Source organism: Sceloporus undulatus, chromosome 3 (genome assembly GCF_019175285.1).
Source record: "Sceloporus undulatus isolate JIND9_A2432 ecotype Alabama chromosome 3, SceUnd_v1.1, whole genome shotgun sequence".
Taxonomy (NCBI): Eukaryota; Metazoa; Chordata; class Lepidosauria; order Squamata; family Phrynosomatidae; genus Sceloporus; species Sceloporus undulatus.
This window is the reverse complement of record NC_056524.1, coordinates 17,150,926-17,169,612: the sequence shown is the minus strand read 5'-3', so window position 1 is coordinate 17,169,612 and position 18,687 is coordinate 17,150,926. Positions and strand designations below refer to the sequence as shown.

Below are 18,687 nucleotides of genomic sequence, written 5' to 3'. Positions count from 1 at the left end.
TAATCATCACTTTTGGAGCTTGAAAACATGCAAACACAGATTTGACTCCTTTCAGGGAAAGAAGGGTTTAATGTTATTCTTAGAGTCTTCCCAGTCTTTTTTATTTCTTCTAAGGTAGAAGTTCTTATTGTAGGCAAAGCAAACTCTTGTGTTGTGTGGAAAAAAGGAATCAATTCCTTTTCAACACCTGATTTTTCAGAAAGAGGCATTCCATGGGCTTGTCACAGGCTTGCTTTCCTTTTGTTTTCATCCTAGCCTAAGTTACCCTGAAAGCTCCTAGGTTTTCATAAAGGACAATTACTATGGAGAGCAAGGTTAACTGGCAACTTAAGACACAGGTGACAAACTTTAGGCTCACGCACTCCCTTTTTTCTTTTTGTCACAGCTACAAGGAAGAGATCGAAAATCTTTTCTTCCATTTTTGATTAACTGCAGTATTTAGTTATACTGTACGGTACCCAAACCTTAAACTCTGCCGAATGCATAGCATAGAAAAGGGAATTTTCTGGACTCAATGAGTATACCCACAGTTCACAGTTATAGCAGTTTGATACCATTTTAACGGACATGGCTCCATCCTAGAGTATCCTGGGTTTGGTAGTTTGATGAATTAGAAACCACTGTTAGCTAATTAGAAGTCAATTGTAGATAGAAGGCTAGAAGTCTGTAGTACAGCAGTTCAACATTTCCTGAATTATAACTACCTCACCAAACTTCAAACCCCAGGATTCTGTAAGATCATGTCATGGAAGCTAAGATGTGGAGCTCTGGTGCCAAAAACAAACTACAAACCCCAGAAGTTCACAGCATTGAGCCATGGCAATTAAAGTGATGTCAAACCAGATTATTTCTGCAGTCCAGATGCAGCCAGAGGAGTTTATCAGACAAGGGAAATTGGAAGTATAATCCAATGGCAATCTGAATGCAATCATGGGGTTTAACGTTATTGCGTGATAGACCGCCACATGCACATTCAGACAATGGGAAGTCAGTCCGAGCGCAATCAAGGGGTTTCACGTTATTGCATGATAGACTGCCACACGCACTTTCGGGCAATGGCATGCTATTTTGGGGCAATGGGGAACCAGTTCGAATGCAATGAGCATTCACATAATTTCGCTAAACTAGCGACTTTACATGAATGCGTTCTGGCCCCACTGTCTTTTCATTTGAAATTAAGATAAATTCCTCATGTGTGATAAACTCCAGAGACACAATTATCAAAGTCCTGGCAATCCCTGGTATCCTTTCCGCTCATGGTCTGAACCTCAGGGGAAGGCAATGGCAAACCTCTTCTGAACAAATCTTCCCAAGAAAATCCCATTATGTTCTGTAGCTTTAGGGTTGTAGTAAGTCAGAAATGACTTGAAGGCACACAGCAACAATAACAACAAATATATTCACTTTAAACTTGACTTTTATACCCCCTACACCTTAAACTCATTACTAAAACTCTCTTGTCCTCCTGTCAGTTTTCGAAAAAATATGGAAAAGTTTCTGCCTAGCTTTATCTATGAGCAAGCCATGGCCTGTTACAGACAGCCAAAATAAAGCTGCTTTGAGTCACAGTGGAGGTATGGTGTTTCAAAGATGCATGCGTCCTAAGAGTCCAGAAGCCACACCAAAGCCACGCTCCAGTCCTTAGGGCTGGAGCATGGCTTTGGTGCGACTTCTGGACTCTTAGGACGCATGCAACATTGAAACACCATACCTCCACTGTGACTCAAAAAGCAGCTTTATTTTGGCTGTCTGTAACAGGCCCATGTTTTATTTATATAAAAACCCATTTCTGCCCAAACAGTTTCCATAATGCTTCCTAATAAATAAAAAAGAGACTCTTAATCCTGCTTCATGGGTACCTAGGCTCAGCATTTCCATATCTTCCTGCTGATGTCTTTTCAGCTCCTGAAGGTACAATCTGAAACTGCGTAAGCCATGAAATATTTTCTGCATGTTTACACAGTATTTTCCTGAATCCATTCCAAAGCAGGTCTTCTCTTCGTCTCCGCAGTCCTCTATTGTCTAGAAGCTTCTTAAAAGAATCCATGCTGGCATGCAAAGCTGCAATCTTGGTTACCAAACACATTTTTGTTGGTCTCCCTACGGTCTGAAATATTTAATCTAAGCTGCATTAATCAGAAAGTTTAAAATGAAATCTTTTAGATTGGTGAATGTCACATAATGTGATTGAGTGCAAAAAGAAGCTGATAAAGTTAATTTATTAGGAGGGCTATTATAACATCCTAATCCTGTTTATCTTAGCCGGCTGGAAATTCCACTTTACAACATTCTGCAATTTCAATCCTCTCCCCAGCTGAAGATATTTTGAATTAAAAGAGTGGATTGGGCAGAGAAAAGCTGAGTTGGTCAGTAATACAAACTATATCTCTGATAAATTATTCAGCTATTTCTAATTGGAAGAAAGTTAATGACAGAAAATTATATTGCATCATGTGGTCATCACTACAATATTGAAAACTGCAACTCTCAGTGGAATAGAAAAAACATAGTCTGGCAGTGGCAAGGGAAAATCAACAATCTACACACTTTTGTTCAGTGCTGGCTAATGATTTCCATGTCAGTGGGGCAATGCATTTACTCCAGGGTTTAGCTGGAACTTTAAAGGAGTTAGTCTGCCCAGCAAATTCATCTAGTACTGTTGATACAGTAGCTCTTTTAAAGGCATCCAGTAGCATCTTTGAGACCAATAAGGAAATAGAAATTTCTAGCATAACCTGTCATGGACTCAGTCTAGTTCATCATATACATATGGCTCAAGGCCAGGCTTCCCATATGAGCCTGCTTGAACATTAAGATGTTCAAAAGAAGCACTTCTGTCTATTACACCACGACAAATACATCTGGTGGGAAAGTAGGGGAACTCCTTCCCTAGAGGATTTAGGTTGGCCTCCTCTTTGCTGTCTTTTTGGCAGTAGGTTAAGACCTTTCTCTTTCAGCAATCCTTTGGGATTTGATTATTAACAAGAGACAGACTTTTTGTGTGTGCACACTGTATTGTTTTTAATATCTGTTTTAAAATAATATTTTAAATGGCTTCAATTCTGTTTTTCGTTTAATAACATTTTAATCTTAGCTTTTGTATGTTTTTCACTCTATCTGATTTTATTGCAGTCATTTGCTTTTGCAAGTCACCTTTAGTTCCAGTCTGAGAGAAAAGCAGGAGACAACTTAATGTACAATGGTTATACTTGTGTAACTATGAATATGGATGTCATGCAATGACCAGAAAAGTATAACTTCATGCATAAGGTAACTTACCTGTGTGTCAAGAGAGACAGCGTGTGGTGTAATGGTCTGAGTGTTGGACTATAACTCTAGAAGTCATACACTCTCAGCCTCAGCAGAAGACAATGGCAAACTCCCTTTGAAGAAACCTGCCAAGTAAACCCTATGATGAGTTCATGTTAGGGTAACCATAAGTCATAAATGACTTGAAAGCACACAACAACAACTTGGACAGGTAGATATGCAGTTGATGGAGCAATTTGTAGTCCGTAAAAGCTTATGTGAAAAAAAATTAGTCTCAAAGGTACTACTAAATACCTTTTATACTAAAACAGAGTAACATGACTTGGTACTGAGAATATTTTATAGTTCATGGAGAAAAAACCTGAGCAAGTTTACTCTTTAAATGTCTGGAGGAAAGCTACATTGAAGAGAACATGAAATTGTTTTTTGATGCCTCCAGAGAGCACAACTAGATCAAAAGGTCATAAGTGCATTTTCACTGATCATTAAGAGTTAAATTAGAGTGGTGAGATTCAGTTTGCTTTTGCTAAAGCCTATTGGGAAGTGGAAAAAAATCCCTCTCCTCCTGCTGAGTCAACTGAATGCAAATTACTTTTGCATTTTGAACTTACCAACTGAAGTACAGTGAGACAAAGGGGGGAAGTGAGAGGAGAGAGAAACTGGGACATTTTGAAAGCAGCTGGAAAAGTGTGACAACATATGACTAATTGGGATTGTCCTTGCAAATCAGGATAGTTGGAGGGTATGCTACTCTGGTTAAGGACTGACAATAACTTGCAGACCATTGGCCGTTAAGAGCACAACACAGTTCCCAATCGCACACAGGCATAGCTGGTAGGGTTGCAGGAGAGAAAGGGGGTCTTGACCCTTCAGGAGTTGAATCCAGTAGGTTTATTTTCTCTAAAGCCCCAATGTCCTAATTAGCATTCTGGAAGAAGTGAGTGTTTTCTGATTCGGATAAAGGCACAAGGCTAGAAAAGGTGAGGAGGGAGTGATTAATCACTCTCATTAAAAGAAATACTATTATTCTGTGGTGTCACAGTTGTAGTTAACCACAATTTTTCTGCTTAATGAAAAGTAACATTTGTAAAACCACCCAAAGAGGAATTTGGCCAAGGAGGGTTGGCTTAATGAGAACAGCTGGCAGGTAAAGCTCATAAAATTCCACTCCAGAGGAGGGGAAAAATATCTACATCACAGATCCAAAAGCCCCAGGCTCTGACTATACCCATCTCAGGACAGCAAGAGCTAGGGCTGAATATAAGCTACTCCAAACAGAGCCGGTAATGTGGAAAAGCTGTACAATACTACCACTGGGTCAAAATTGATCTAGATCTGAGATAGCAATGCCTATGTGTTCTTTGGCAGGTCATTCTAAGAGCACAAGGGTGGGAATGCATTTTCAGAGATGGCTGCATTTAAAATCATAGAATCATAGAGTTGGAAGAGACCACAAGGGTCATCCAGTCCTACCCCCTTCCATGCAGGGATGCAATGAAAGCACTCCTGACAGGTGGCCATTCAGCCTCTGCTTAAAAATCTCCAAAGAAGGAGATTCCACTGCGCTCCCAGGCAGTATATTCCACTGTCAAACAGCTCTCACCAGCAGGCAGTTCTTCCTAATGTTTAGGTGGAATCTCTTTTCATTTAGTTTGAATCCATTGCCCCATGTCCTAGTCTCTGGAGCAGGAGAAAACAAGCTTGCTCCATCCTCAGTATGACATCCTTTCAAATATTTAAACACTACTATCATGTCACTTCTTAATCTACTATCTTAATCTACTATCATGTCACCTATAGGGAATAGTTTCCAGATCTTTCACAGTTTTGATCACCCCTTCTCTGGGCCCATTTCAGCTTGTCCTTATCCTTTTTGAATTACAGTGCCCAGAATTGGACACAGAATTCAAGGTGAAGTCTGACCATCAACTATGTCCACAAAAGATGGCATCAGCACACTTAACCTGCGTCTTTCACTGTGTTGGGAGAGATACTTCATTTTGCTATTTTTTTTTTCTGGTCCAGGTAAATGCAAAAAGTAAATCCAAACTTTGTCTGAAAGCCTGCTGCTTAATAAGAGATGAAACTCTTCCACACCTTTACACTGGTGAAGACTTGAAAATGCACAGAGCTGTATTCAGAGTAAGGGCTCTTCCAAATTGGTTTTAAGAAGCACTAGTTCTTATGGTATTGCCCCTTGGGCTTTGCCGGGTTTTACTAGTTGTTGTCACTCTCATATTTCGTCATTCTGTTCTTTTGTGAAACTATTTCTAAAGAGTTCTTGGATCAGCAGTAAGGCTCATTCAAGGTTTATTTAAATAAGGATATGGTTTTACTGAAAAGAAGAAGACCACGCTGCAGGCGGATGGGCTCAACCAAGGAAGCCACAGCCCTGAGTTTGCAAGGCCTGAGCAGGACTGTTGATGACAGGCTGACCTGGAGTATAGGTTTCCTATTTTGATATCTAGAGTCAGGCATGTTTTAAGTTAGTGGTTCCCAAACTTTAGGCCTCCAGATGTTTTGGACTTTAGCTCCCATAATTCCTGACTGTTGGTCAAGCTGGCTGGGGCTTTTGGAAGTTGAAGTCTAAAACACTTAGAGGCCAAATTTTGGGAATCACTGTTTTAAGAGAACTCAGTGATATTTGGACACTAGGAAGGGACACAGGGGAAAGGCACATTGACCTGAAGATATATGGAGGATCTAGGTAATACCAAAATAATGGTTAATTGTGTTTTCTGATCACTCCAACCATTCCCAGACTTTCTGTATATCCACTCACTATAGAGACTGAGTGAATCCCATCGCAAAGCAGTTAAAGACCATATCTCCTTCTCAACCTGGCCTATTCATCTTTCCTATCCAGCTATTCAGGCGTTGTGTAAAATCCAATAAATGGTTTGTTACTCCAAAGTTTAAGCCATCAGTCATTCTGGAATCCTACTGTTTATTCCCTGGGAAGACCATCAGGTCTTTGTTATACAGCAGGATACTGTTATACTGCCAAGTTTTCCCCAAGGCTATGAAATCAGATATAAATATCATCTCCAGCTTTACCTCATATGTGAACAGGAGATCTCACTCACTCACTGTATCTCCCTCAGACTCTGAGCCACTTTCTGTCTTCCTTGGAATTCCCTCTTCAGGACTATCACCCCACCTAACTCCCAATTTCTCACTATCCAACTTTTCATACCTTTCTTTCTGCACACATCTTTACACATTTCTAAATAAAACACTTTTATTCATTGACACTGGAATCTCTTTGCAATTAGTACTGGTATACATAGATGTAAAAGATCTCTTAAAGTTATCCAACCTCTCACAGGCCTCCTGTTGAGCTAATAATAACTATCAAAGAGACACTGTCACTGTTGGTGGGGACCCCAAGTCCCCCCACCTTTTGGGTAACGATGTGGAGCCCCCTCATTTATAGGGTCACAATGAGTAGAAGCTGACTTGAGGGCAGTTTGCTGGTTTTCTGAGGTTGTTCTATGGCAAATTTCCCTCTCTGAATTTTCTTTTTAGAGTTATGATGTTATAAGCAAAAGTGCCACTTCACAAATGCACTTGCATTGTAAGTCTTAAAATATTTAAAAGAAGAAGAGCAGGGGACATATTGTTCTAATATCTCTAAGAATGAGAAATGTAAAGCCAGAATAGGACTTTATGGACTAAGAACTTTATCATATGAGCCTCATTATTGCTGTAATCATGCAAATCAATAAAAATGCAAACATATTCATTCTGAGCAACCATTATCGCATGTCCTTGCAAATGCGTGATAGGAGCTGCTGCCACTACCACACTCTTCTTCACATTCCCCCTAAATCCTGCCTCCCTGCCCTATGCTGTATCCATCATGCTTTTCATGTTATTGTTTACTTTTTAAAATGCAGTTCTGCATTTCTGGTATAAGATTTAAGTTTTTAAGTTAAAAAAACAGAAAAAGAAATTCTTAAAAAGTGAATCAGGCTGCTTGGAAATAGCAAAGGGGAGGTGGAACCAGAGAGAGGAAAAGTCTGTGACACTGTGTGACTGTTCATCTTGCAACTTCCATGGCAGCAGTATTTGCACCTGAGGAGTCCTGATACTGCTGTGCGAGTGGGAGTTATTGACCCCATCAATGAAAAAGGATGCCTTAGCCACACTTGGCAGACCTGGCAGCTACAGGCTGGAGGTGACATTGTGTCATAAGTTTTACTGAAAGTGCTATTTTATTACTATAATCGCAGTTTAAAAGTCACATGTAGTAACTGCCTAAGTGTTATGATCTGAACAATTTGGGCAGGGGAGGGAATAATGGATTTCTCTATATGTTTTTGGACTGTAACTCCATATTTTCTTGTTTCCCCTCCTTTGCACTTGACTCTTATAACACTTCGGTGAGATATTGTATTGTATTGGTAAGTTTCTGTGGAGGCAGGTGTCATTCCCATCCTGTGAGGCTGCGAGAGTGTGATTCACCCAAAGTCACCCAGTGGGTTTTATAGCTGAGCTAGGAATTGAATCCTGACCTCCAGAGTCATAATCCAAGGTTCAAAACCCTATATAGATCTCTATAAGAATCTATGGCCCCATTCTCACAGATAAATCAGTGTGCGATCTGAATCGATGGATTGATTCAACAGTGGAGTGTGGTTTCCACTACATTTGCTCCGATTGCATTTTTCCCCACTACAATTGCCCCACTCGCATTTTTCTCTCCAAAATAATCCACTTGTGGTTCCCATTCATAAATGAATCAATTCAAAATGATTTAGTTCCAGCCAACTGAAGGAGAAATTTGAATCGATTCCAAACTGCATGTGGTTCACACTTGCGCAGATTCGATGTATTGAAAAAGAAGTGGAAAAAATCAGCATCAAAAAGACACAGGCTAAATAGGTCTAGGACATGGCCCCCCTCCTGGAGTCACTTCAGTAATTCAGATTAAGTGGGAACCAGGGTCGTTTGAACAGGTTCAAACTGATTCACAATCTGATTTAAAAAGCAGTGGGAATGAGGCCTATATAGGCAATGATGAATCTTTTCTTCTATCTCTAGCTGAGAACCAGTGAGGTGTAATGGTTTGAATGTTTAACAATGACTCTGGAGACCAGGGTTCAATTACCACCTTAACCATGAAACACACTGGGTGACCTTGGGTCAAGTCACACACTCTCAGCCTCAGAGGATGGCAATGGCAATCCTCCTCTGAACAATTCTTTCCAAGAAAAACCTGTGATCGGTTCACCATAAGATGGAAATGACTTGAAGGCACACAACAACAACAACAACAACAACAACAAACAAACAAAATCTCTGGCTGAAACTGAAGGCAGCAGTTTTCTGAGACCAATACTGCTTTCAAAAGTCCAATGTAGTGACAATAAATTCATTGTTTTTGTAGGGTTTGGGGACTATATGGCCATGTTCTGGAAGAGTTTATTCCTGCCGTTTCACTAGCATCTGTGGCTGGCATCTTCAAAGAATGCTGGCATGGAGGTGAGTTGGGTATATATACTGTGTGACCCTTTGTTGGGGGTGAAGTAATTTACATGTTAATCTGTGTGTTGGTTCATTGCTGAATGGCAAGGCCACAGGGTGTCTATTTAATTGGGCTGCCAGACAGAAAAACCCATAAGAATTAAGAGAAACAACCACCTAAAGGGAAGATATTTTACCATACATCAAAGGAGCCACAGACAGAATAGGGAAACTGATAAGGAAATACAACCTCCCAATGCTCTACAACCTTACCAAGAAAATCCAGAAAATACTTTGCTCAGTGAAGGACAGAAGAGACTCTCTTGCAGGCACAGGAGTTTACCACTTACTGTTTAGCTGTGAACAAGTCTACATAGTGACCACCAAAAACTATGGCGATTTACAGACTGCCCAAAAGGAAAATCTGCCGGTGCCCGTGTTTGGTGCACGAGGGAACTGCAGTGGACAAACCGCGCAGTTCCCCAGCACAGCAAGAAGAACCCGCAAAAAGCGGGTTCTTCTTGCGGCGCCATTGTGACGTCGCAAGGCGCCAATGGCGCCCTTGTGATTTCACAAGGGCAACGAGATGTGTGGACGCTAGGGCGCCGCCATTTTGTATAGGGTGCTGCCATTTTGACGGCCTCATTACGTGCGAGGGGCAAGGCGCGTCAGGAAGCGCTGTCCCTTGCGCGTAATGACGGCATCCAGTAGGGCCCGTCCGGAACGCGCCTATGTTTGGCTACCAGTCCTGAAAAGCACCAAAGCCAAGACCCAGAAAATGCAAATGAAAAACATCCAGGGTAAGGGGTTCCCTAGCAGACAATGGATTATTAATTAAATAGACACCCTGAAGCCCTGAAGCACTTTCCATAGCTACTTTCAAGGTTGGACTATAAGTTTTAGGGCTTTCACTGGACCATGGACATGGAAACTACCATTGCAGTCTTTTTTTTCTTCCAAAACACATTTGGTTACAAACTCCCAATGACTATAGAAACCCAAATGAAGAAGTGCACACTATTTCTTGAGCAGAAAGCAGTGTTTTTTCTAGATTGCTTTACCATGCAATCAGACTTCACTTTCACAGTCTTGGCTCATTCCACCCAAAAGCTTCAAGAAGGATGTACTGTACTTATGTGAGAGAAGAGGAACCAAAGACTTTAATGCTTTGCTGAAGGTTGCTGAAATGAAAGCCTTTTCTTTCAGGGAAAAATGATCCAGTGGCTTTGATGAAAGGGAAGAACAGTAAGTGAAAAACACATACTTATTCTTATGCTGACTGCATGAAGTAGAAATTGTTGACTTTCCTAAAATGCCTGGTTTCATGGAATGCCCAATATGCTTGGAGAACAAAGAAAGTTGTGGAGATCCACATGTGATGGGGAGAAAATCATACTTGAGCCATGATTTGTGGCTGTAACCTCTTCTGTCTGAGACTCTTTCATTCTGCAAGCATATATGACTTTTACTTTGTAATCATTTCCAGAAGTATAGCAATACTGAAGCACAAAGTCACTCAGTGGGTTTACATGGCCAAGCTGGGATTGAAATCCTGGTCTCCAGAGTCATAGTCTAACATTCAACACTTGACTATGACTCTAGAGACCAGGGCTCAAATCCTGGCTTGGCTATGTAAACCCACTGGATGACTTTGGACAAGCTGCACTCTGTCGGCCTCAGAGAATGGCAATGGCAAACCTCCTGGGAACAAACCTTGCCAAGAAAAACCCATGATAGGAGTTGCCATAAGTCAGAAATGACTTGAAGGAAAACAACAACAGCAGCAGCAATACTGCAGCTAAAGCAAACTTTATCAGGACGCCTTAAAGGCTCACAATCACCTTGGAAATTAAAAGTTGGAAAACTGCTGATATTCTAAATAATAACAAATGGTATACTATGGTCTGGGATCTTGCTGTACTGGAAAAAAACTAATATATTTTTTAAAAAAACCTGAATGGGGACAATGGACAGTTTCACAGAAATTTGCTTTCCTTTTATTTGCTATATTAATCATCATAGGTGAATGTAGAAGTGAGCTCTTGCAACCGATGGAAACATTTTGAACAATGCATCTGAATAGAGTAAATGGAAATTTCAGATGATACTTATTATATGTTTTGTGATATGGTGTTCTTGCAGTGACATTGATTGTACTTTGTTATTTATTGCTCACTTGCGTACTTGCATTTCTTTTTAAATAAACAAGGGAAAAAAGTTCAAGTACAAAACTGAACAATAAATAACAAGGTACAATCTATGTCACTGCAATTGTAAATTGTTTACAATTAGAAGCTGCCATTCTGCTTGGGACTTATGTCTTCATATATGGCCTTACATGTGTGCTACATTGAACTGAGTAGTTTCACAACATCCATATTCACCTAGGGCTGCCATGGAGTTGCAACACACAGGCATCATTGCTCATTGAGGCATCCTTTGATGCACACCAGCTAGGAAATGCCAGAGCACATCAGGAGTACCCTATGTACATCAGAAATGCTCAGTATGCATCTGGTCTGCCTGATGCACATCAGAAATACACCTGGGGTAATTGGAGTAGTCTTGCTAGTGCCCAGATGTGCATGTTTTCAATTTATTAATAGGTTTTTGCTGCATTTGTGCAATATAGTTACATCTTTGTAAAGCTACAAAATGTAAACTATGATGTAGGAGCTTGGCTAGGTTTTTTTGGGGAAAGGTTTTACTCACTTTATTTGTATGCAACAACAACAACAACAAGTTTATTGATTAGTCAGCTGACCATATCAATGGAATACAAAATACAGTTACAAAATACAAGATAAAAAATATCAAAATATCCACATACAAATGCAAAGGATCTGATAGCACCTTTGAGACTAACTGAGCGAAAGACGTTGTAGCATAAGCTTTCATAAACTTGGTCTACTTCGTAGTTTTTTGTGGATTTTTTGGGTTACATGGCCATGTTCTAGAAGAGCTTATTCCTGACATTTCGCCAGCATCTGTGGCTTCAGAGAATACTGGTATGGAAGTGAGTGGGGTATATATATACTGTGTGACCCTGGGTTGGGAGGACTGATTTCCATGTTAATCTGTGTATTGTTCTGTTACTGAATGGCAAGACCTCAGGGTGGGAGGATATGCAAAGATGATTTGTGTCTGTTTAATTAGAGATCCATTGTCTGCTGGGAACATGGATACATAGCCTGAAAAACCAACAAAAAACTATGGATGCCGGCCATGAAAGCCTACAACTTCACATTGGTCTAAATCCTCAGATGCCTGGAGTGAACTGGTACTGAGGAAGGACCTTTATAAGCAGACTGAATGAATAACCATATAAATGCAAAACTTATGGGTATGGTGATGAGGTGACAAGTTGTTTTAATGATGGTCATTAGGGAGGAGGAAAAATGTTACCTAAAGCCAAGGTGGATGGATGAATGGTGGAGGGAATTTTGGAGTGTGGTGTGTGTAGGTTGGGAACCAGAAAGGAGAAGTGATGAACTAGCCAAGAGTGTCCTTGTGAGGCTGAGGTGTTCACCAGTATGATAACATGTGTACTACGCCAGGAGGCCATTGTCTCTGTTCAACTCACTCAAATTCTGCTTTTTCTCTTCCCAGTCTTCTCTTTGTAGTTTTTAGTTCAAGGACCACTGTCCTGAGATCAGAGATGAAATGCTTTGGAAGACTAAAGTGTTCTGCAACAGGTTTTTGTGTATTTCCACAAAATAATGTCTAATTTATGTCCATTTATCCTCTGGCACAGAGAATGGCCTCTTTGGCATTCATACGGTTATCCACCCACTCTGGTCTTAGGCCATGGAAGGGGAGCTACTTTGTTTGTATCGGCATCCAGAAAAGACAGTGTTGCCTTTTGGGAGGAGGGATTTGATGTTTGTATGCACAGATTCACGAGTCGACATTTCACCTCCTCCTTCTCTACCAGTTTCACTTTATAGATGCAAAAGTGGACAAGCAGAATGAAAGGAAAAAATGGCTATTTGATTAAATAAATGTGTGAATATTCTCATTCACTGTGGGAATAAGAAACCCCCTATAACCCACAACTGTTGTGATGTGACCAGACATAAACTGATACAGTGATCATACACATATAGTAGAAAAACCCCACTGCATCATTGTAGCTATGTAATGATTGTCCATGTGGCTTTTCAAACAGATTTCAGTTTGGATTAAAACAGTTATGTGCCCATAAAGTGGTCTAACTGAGGCATGGATACTACGCAGTGGAGCTGGGATACAGTCTTCATGTAGATTCAGCTTAAGATTTAGGGGGGAAAGCAGGAAAATGGAAGAGGGCTCTCTGAGGTACTGCTGTTACAATAACTGATGTAATAAAGTACAGCATCATCCAAAATCCACAAAACAGTGACACCTTTATTGGAAAAACCGAAATGCACAAAATACATGTTGCAAGCTTTCAAAGCTCTATTTGCTTCTTCATCAGGCAAAAGTGTTAAAAATGATAGGAGAAGGAAATAAAATGACAAAAATATTCAAAAATATTGATGTAACAAAGGTACCTTTTCCAAAGTCTATGTGCTTGACTTTCTATGAGAACAGTGGTCCAAAAAAGAAACTTGTCCAAACTTTGGACTAATATTCATGTGGGATGGTTTCGTCCTCATTCACATTTACTAGAAAAATTTCCTTTTATACCAGCAGGAGTTAATGATGAAGAACATACATAACAAAATGGAATAATTCTTCTGGCAGTGCATTATATACTCAAAAACCTATCCTCATTTTCTTTCCTGCCCGCCTGCCATCCTCCCATTATAATTCACCCTCCTACATAGTTCCCTGACCCACGTTTGTCTTAGGAATAATTTTGGCATCACCTGAAAGTCGTGCTTGCTAAATGCTGAACTTGCTTCTCTTGTGCTCCCGTTACCATTAATAGGTTTGGCATTGACTGACAGTTCTGTTGTCCTAAATTTCTCATTGTGTGATCTGAAATGACTTGAGGCAACTTGGACTTTGTCAGAAGTAGAGCAAGACTTGTTTGAGAATACAAGTGATGACTTGAGTCCTAAAATAAGTTAATCTATGGGTGTTTCAAGAAGGAGGGCTTCCGATCCCCCTATTACTGGCAGACCCACTACACCTTACAGTAGGAATGAGCAAGTGTGTTGGGCTTTGGTGGCCAATTCAGTGGCCAATGTGGGGTTTAGAGGTCACATGCAACCTGTGTACTCCTTGTTCTGAAAGGCCCCTTGGTCTCTGGAGAGATTTCACAGGGCTTGAAAAAATCCCCAGAATTTCCCAGACAGTATATCTACCAGCCATGTTGGCTGAGGTATTCTGGGACTTTTAGTCCAGAAAGTAGTTTTTTACATATTCTTGTTTTAGAGAATTACACATAGATGCAGGAGGGATGAAGTTATTTTAGCATCCAACTCAGTGTTTCCACCATTGGATGAAATCCAGAAAGCTGGTCCAGCTTGTGAAAAAGGCTTGCCTTGGTCCAGAGATGTGTTCAATGTTCTTTCTTTGCACACATTTTTCAAACAGCAACCAGCTTTGAAATGCACATCATTTAAAAATCAGGTTGTCTTGAAACATGAAAAGCTAGAGCCCACTTGAGCTCACTGTAAGTTGAATTTTACTTGAGATGACAGAAATAGTTACACTTTAAAAAGCCCCACCTGTTCATTGACTAGGGGAGACATAAAAATTGGTTACTGCTGTGTGCCAAAAGTCTTGTCTAGTTTATTTCTAAGTCAAAGCACTGGGCAGAATCATGTAGGTGTATTGTTGTTGTTGTTGTTGTTGTGTGCTTTCAGGTTTTTTTCCAACCTATGGACAAACCTATCATGAGGTTTTCTTGACAAGAATCATTCAGAGGAGGTTTGCTATGGCCTTCCTTTGAGACTGAGAGAGCATGACTTTCTTGACGCCACTCAGTGGGTTTTGCTTGTGGAGAGAGAATTGGAACCTTAAAATCATTTACTTAATCATTTAGTTAAACTCAAGAGTTAACTACTATACTGGTTCTTTGAGTGTAGATGTCTGAGTTATGCATAAGTCCCCCTATGGAAGTGATTGGACATTTTTGTTTGATGCTCAACATCTGCATTCAGTTCAAAGTTACAGAAGTCAAATTGAGCGTGCAGTACTGTACTATTGTGCATTCAGATGTTCATTTGGTTGCATATCCAGGTGTATATTCAGTTGTGCAACACAACAATGATTGTGTAGCACAACAAAAGCTTAACTCGTCAGGTGGAGGATAATGCTACTCAACCTTGACCCACCATTGAGGGTTGCTCACAGAATGAGGCACCCAGCAATGATCATATGGCTGGTCATCTCAGTGAATGACTGGTTAGAGCAGTGAATGCTCCAGGTTGCTCAACAGGATGCCGATGCAGACAGCTGCTCCAGTTCTACGATGGAGGGCTCTGGATTTTCAGGCAAGATCCATAGTAAGAGATAGGTTTTAAAAATGCATGTTAAGCATGTTATAACATTCTGATGTTGAACATGCTGGATGTCATCTGAACTGTTCACACCAAACCAGGGGTTTGGGCCCTTAGGATCTCAGCCAATAGGTAATACCATTCAATACTACCCAGATGAAAACCAGGACATGAGTGACCAAGGAATATCAGAGTATGGTCAAGATGGCAAAAACTGTTAATGAGGAAGAACTCACAAGCTAGAAGAGACTGCAGAGTTTGCTTTTGCTTGGGCCTACTGGAAGAGCAAAATGTTGAACCCTCCACTTCTCTATGATTCTGTGATTCTTCACTCGGCTGAGTTAACTGAGTGCAAACTACTTTGCACTTGCATTCAGTTTGTACCAATAAAAATAAGCTGGGGTAGAAGGCATTAGAGAGCCAGTGTGCTGTAGTAGTTTGAGTGTTGAACTATGACTCTGGAGACCAGGGTTTAAATCCCTGCTTGGCCATAGAAACCCATCCTCTCTAAGCCTTAAAGGATGGCAATGGCAAATTCCCGCTGAATAAACTTTCCAAAAAAAGCCTCTTGATAGTGTTACCTTAGGGTCACCATAGGTTGGAAAGATGTGAAGGCATACAACAACAACAACAATAAAAACAACAGAATGGATTAAGTGGGAGAAATAAAGAGAAACTGGGACATTAAATAAGCATCTGAAAAGTGGGAGAGCAGAGGATTAGTTGGGACTGTTGCTGACAAATCAGGAGAGTTGGTGGGTTTAGTAAAATCATAGAATCATAGAGTTGGAAGAGACCACAAGGGTGATCCAGTCCAACCCCTGCCATGCAGGAGCTCATTATCAAAGCAACCCTGACAGATTGCCATCCAGCCTCTGTTTAAAGACCTCCAAAGAAGGTCTGAGGGAGTGTGCTCCACTGTCGAAGAGCTCTTACTGTCAAGAAGTTCCTCCTAATGTTGAAGTGAAATCTCTTTTCCTATAGTTTGCATTCATTGTCCCATGTTCTAATCTCTGGAGCAGGAGAAAACAAGCTTGCTCCATCCTAGTAGGTTTATAATTCTTGAATGTTTAACCAGCTCTGACTTATTTACTGATTTTATTTATTTAACTATTTATATCCTTAATTATTTAATAAAATCTTAGAGTGGCATAGAGATCATATCAATTCAGAACCATTTAGAACAATTTAAAATGTGTAACAGTAAAATATAATTTGAACAATCTAAGAGCACATTAAATGATTTAACAATTAAAACCAATTAGAGCAGTTAAAAACAACAGCTAAAGGCTTGTACATATTTGGGCAAGATTGTGAGACCCTGAGCCCTTTAATAAAACCCTGGAAGAAGAAACAGTAAAAGATTATATGATTAAGTGGGCTAAAGATTTGAACCAAACAATTGAAATGAGACAATGGGAAAAAACCTGGAAAATTAGAATTAAATACACAAGTAGTACTGTATAGAAATGAGAGAGAACTTATATAAATCTATATATAGGTGGTACCTTACACCATATAGAATCTAAAATGTTTAAAAATGTGAATGGAAATTGTTGGAAGTGTGGGGGGAAACTGGGAACATATTTGCATGTTTGGTGGAATTGTGAGGTGGTAAATAAATTCTGGAAAGCTATACACAAAGAAATGAAAAAGATGTTTAACATAAAAGAGTGTGTGAGCCCTAAAATGTATTTATTAAATATTGTTGAAGATGGGGATTTAAAAGAGGCCCCACTAATAGAAGATTGGAAACTTAAATTGTATGATATATTTGTTATGGAAAAACTATCATGTATTATGAAAAATCAATCTTTACAAAGGTTTTATAAAGAATGGGATCCATGGCTTGAATATGTAAAATCAGAAGGAATTAAGAGTCGCTGGATAGCTTTAACAAATTAGATAACTGAGAGGATAATAGAAAATAAGAAGATAAGGAAAGAAAGAGTAGGTGAAATATTAAGATAGTAACTCTGCTGGAAGAGTCAAGGTTTATATTGAAGTAATTTTTGGTGAATAAGATATATGATGTTTTTCAGGTTATTTGATTTCTTTTAGGAAGAATTAAAAATAGGATAAGAAAGAAATTATTGGATGAGACACAGACATAATGATGTAAACTTGACACATGAAGGGAAGGGTTAAAAGAGGACACTCTCTAGATAATAGTGAAAGATATTTAAAAGAGATAGTAATTAAGGTAAAATGCATTAACGCGTTCATAGCCACAGCTAGGAAGTAAGCTTTGTTTTGCTTTTTTTGTTTGTTTGTTTTTGTTTAGTTTTATTCTGTTTTGGTTTTTTTGTTTGTTATATGTTTGTATATGTCAATTGTAAATATCTTTTTGTCTATGTATGTTTTTAATTTTGAATTTTATACAATAAAATTTATTTAAAAATTAAAAAAAAAATAAAACCCTGTTTTAAGCTGATGTCAGAATCAAATGTGCATTGGCATGAACTGGACCTCCAAATGGGAGGGCATCTGTCTGTCTGCCTATTATTTACTTCATTTATATGCTGCCTTTCTCCCAAAGTGGGACCCAAGCCAGCATTCCAAAAGTGGGCTACAACAGTGGAGAAGGCCCTGACTTGGACCAAACTTTTAATATTTGTTAAGATGGGAGAGTGATAAGAAACAAATGTATACACAATGACTTCATAATGATCATTTTGACAAGTCCCAGCTAAGAATCTGGCTGCCTTGTTTGGAAGTAACTGAAATTATTTAGGGACATTGGCCTATAATTGGCTTGCTATCAATTTCGGTTGATACGCCAACTGCGACCCTACCTGGGCCAAAGGGACCTTGAAACAGTGGTACATGCTCTGGTAACCTCTCGCTTGGATTTCTGTAATGCGCTCTACATGGGGAAGCTTCAGTTAGTACAAAATATGGTGGCCAGATTAGTCACTGGTACGTCCAGGTTTCACCATATAACACCTATTCTGAAAGATCTGCACTGGCTGCCTATTCGCTTCCGAGCGCAATACAAGGTGTTGGTTATTACCTATAAAGCCCTACATGGCTTGGGCCTGAGTTACTTGAGGGACCGCATCTCCCCATATAATCTACCCCGCACACTCAGAACAACAGGGAAGAACTTGCTGGAAATTCCACCTTCTAAATATGTTATTACTTCCCAGATGGCCTTCTCAGTAGCGGCCCCACAAATCTGGAATAGTCTCCCCGACGAGCTCCTTCTTATCACCCCCTGGAAACATTTAAAAAGAGGCTTAAAACCTTCCTCTTCTGTCAAGCCTTCCCCCCTGGAAAATGAAGTCATGTACTCTGATCCCATTGACTCTCTACCTTACCCTATTGATTGATTGAATGATTGTTTTTAGATTGTATATTGTATTTAGTGCTCTTGGTTTTATCTATTTTATGATGTTTTTGTAATTGGTTTTAAACTCTATGTAAACCGCTTTGATCTTTTTGGAAAAGCGGTATATAAATAAAATTTATTATTATTATTATTATTATTATTATTATTATTATTATTATTATTATT

The 18,687-nt window shown here is 39.6% G+C and overlaps 1 protein-coding gene and 1 long non-coding RNA gene across 2 annotated transcripts in view; both read left to right on the top strand.

Moving 5' to 3' along the window:
- The window catches only part of SLC36A4 (solute carrier family 36 member 4), a 203,330-nt gene that overhangs the window by 176,821 nt on the left and 7,822 nt on the right, over positions 1-18,687 (top strand). The gene's annotated exons all lie outside the window — the stretch shown is intronic.
- On the top strand, positions 8,730-16,038 carry LOC121926751. Its single transcript, XR_006103079.1, has 3 exons — positions 8,730-8,757; positions 9,946-9,984; positions 12,349-16,038. It is a non-coding gene; the product is annotated as an uncharacterized LOC121926751 (long non-coding RNA).